The 2,661-nt window shown below is 40.9% G+C and overlaps 1 long non-coding RNA gene across 2 annotated transcripts in view; it reads left to right on the plus strand.

Annotated features, from left to right (window-relative positions):
- Positions 1-2,661, plus strand: part of LOC106878665 (uncharacterized) — a 14,680-nt gene that overhangs the window by 9,781 nt on the left and 2,238 nt on the right. For both annotated transcript variants that reach the window (XR_001410529.2, XR_008267155.1), the window contains exon 4: positions 2,051-2,101. This is a non-coding gene — a long non-coding RNA (uncharacterized LOC106878665). The remainder of the gene's footprint in view (positions 1-2,050; positions 2,102-2,661) is intronic.

Here is a 2,661-nt window from a genome sequence, read left to right on the forward strand (position 1 = left end):
CTCCACGAGGCTCCGGCAGGGGATGGTGGCGAACCCTGCTGTACTCTTCCACTACAACTTTCTCTCACTCTTACTTCCTGTTTCTGTTGTGCCTGTAATTCAAAGAGTCAGCCTTGTCACACTGTGTCACGCTGAATATTCCCTGAGAACTACGTTAAGGGTACACGTGTCTGCGGAGTACTCAGCCACTTGCACCTTAATTTCACGAGCAGGCTGACCCTTTTGAATTACAGGCACAACAGAAACAGGAAGTAAGAGTGAGAGAAAGTTGTGGTGGAAGAGTACAGCAGGGTTCGCCACCATCCCCTGCCAGAGCCTCGTGGAGCTTTTTAGGTGTTTACGCTCAATAAACACTCACAACACCTGTCACACTGTGCCACGCTGAATATCCCCGAGAACTACGTTAAAGGGTACACGTGTCTGTGGAGTGCTCAGCCACTTGGACGTTAATTTCACGAGCAGGCTGTTCCGTTGATCGGATCAACTGGAACCCTCGACGTCGGAAGCGACGGAGTGCCAACAACAACAAATTAAAATTTATTTTTATCATTATTGTGAAATTGCATAACATAGCCGTCACAGTGAGTAATGTAGAAACATGGTTAAATTAGAAGACACATTAGTTTTAACACTTTTGGCAATAAGGTACAAAAGTGCATAGTTGTTTAGTCACAAACGGGCGAGTGAATAACAATGCATTTTGGTTGTTTTACGTTCCTTCTAAGTTTGATGAGGAGTAAATGTTATTTAGTCAGATGTCTGTTGTAATCTATTGGACCTACAATATGTCTTCCAAATATGAACAACCAGTCTGCTTGCAATGATCTTGAACCTATCTCTTTTACTCTTTTACTTGTTTCAGTCATTTGACTGTGGCCATGCTGGAGCACCGCCTTTAGTCGAGCGAATCGACCCCATGTCTTACTCTTTGTTAGGCCTAGTACTTATTCTATCGGTCTCTTTTGCCGAACTGCTAAGTTAACGGGGACGTAAACACACCAGCATCCATTGTCAAGTGATGTTGGGAGGACAAACACAGACACATAAACATACACACACACACACACACATATATATATCTATATATGACAGGCTTCTTTCAGTTTCCGTCTACCAAATCCACTCACAAGGCTTTGGTCGGCCCGAAGCTATAGTAGAAGACACTTGCCGAAGGTGCCATGCAGTGGGACTGAACCCGGAACCATGTGGTTCGTTAGCAAGCTACTTACCACACAGCCACTCCTCCTTCACTGAGATGTTTGTTTGCTGCTGAGAAAATGATTCTCTCACTTTCTCAGATACAACGAATGATATCCTCACCATCAGCGGTCGTCTGCTTTCCCTTCTCTCATGCATTGGATACATTGTCACTGGCCATTTCATTTCTTATTTGCAGTCTGATTCACTTTGCTTTGTTAGGAAATACTTCTCATTTAAAGATTCCATTTTTACTCTGGTGATGTACCCTTGTTAAGTCCAACCCTGTTATAAAGGGACCTAGGTTCATTTTACCACAGCACAAGCATTTGAGGGACTTCCACCTCACTAGAAAGATTGCATGGTTAAGTGTTACACGCACAAATCTGGTCTGGTCACATTCACTAGCCAATTCCTAGAGTGTCGTGAGGGCATTTCATCATAGCACCAGAATTAGGTTATTAGCAAATTCTCATGAATTGACAATGTGTTTGTTCATTAAAAGTGAGTGTTCAGAATTTGAGGAAAAGAATTTAGGATATGGAAGTATTGGAGTACAATGACTGGGAGTTAAAGTGAAATGAGGAGAAGAAAATTGTTACGCGGGTGAGCTGGTGAATGACAAGCGTACATAATCGGAGTTTGTGGGTCAATGTCTTTTGAACCAACAGAAGTCCTCAATGCTTTATGAGCGTCTTTAGAAATAGAATTTTGAAGACAATGTTTGTTCCAAGAACCTCAGTGCTATTTATGTTAAAGTAGGACAATCAATCTCATAATGAAATATAATCAATTTGTAGAGATAAAGAAATAACGGGATAAAATGTAAAATTTGGAAATATTTATTTTTCAGGTTCACCAAACATTGCAATGAAGACTGAGAAGATGTCAAGCCCATAGCCAAGTATTTCAATGAAAAACATTTCTATTCATTTTAGTTTCAATTACTCTTTTGTTTGTCAACATGACTGAGAGTAATTAAAATTCTTCCTACTTTGTTTGAAAGGCTGGTGGTAAATCAGTTTTGTTTCATATCTTGATATTACTGAAATTGTATAAAATAGATATCGACGGAAGCACTGTAGAGTCAATGGATAGAATAGAAGACCCAGTAGTCATAGTAACCTCTTTTGCAACATGCAACTAAAATGTATTGTTGTTTAACCACAAACTTGTGTGTGAATAACAACACATTTTGGTTGTTTTACGTTCCTTCTAAGTTTGATGAGAAGGAACTGTTTGTAGTAACGCTGTGCGCATGCGTAGTCTCACGCATGCGTGGAATTCAACAACCAAGCTTTCCCGCTTCTATTCTGTCTCTTTCTTGCTGGCCAGCGATTGAGCATGGACGTGTTTAGCTGTCTCTCTCCATCTTTCGAACTTACGCTCGACAGCTCGCTTACATCTACATACCAACGTCCCAACAACCATGCTCACACACACAGAAGCTGTAACAACAAACAA

The sequence above is a fragment of the Octopus bimaculoides genome, unplaced genomic scaffold, assembly GCF_001194135.2.
Source record: "Octopus bimaculoides isolate UCB-OBI-ISO-001 unplaced genomic scaffold, ASM119413v2 Scaffold_87364, whole genome shotgun sequence".
NCBI lineage: Eukaryota > Metazoa > Mollusca > Cephalopoda > Octopoda > Octopodidae > Octopus > Octopus bimaculoides.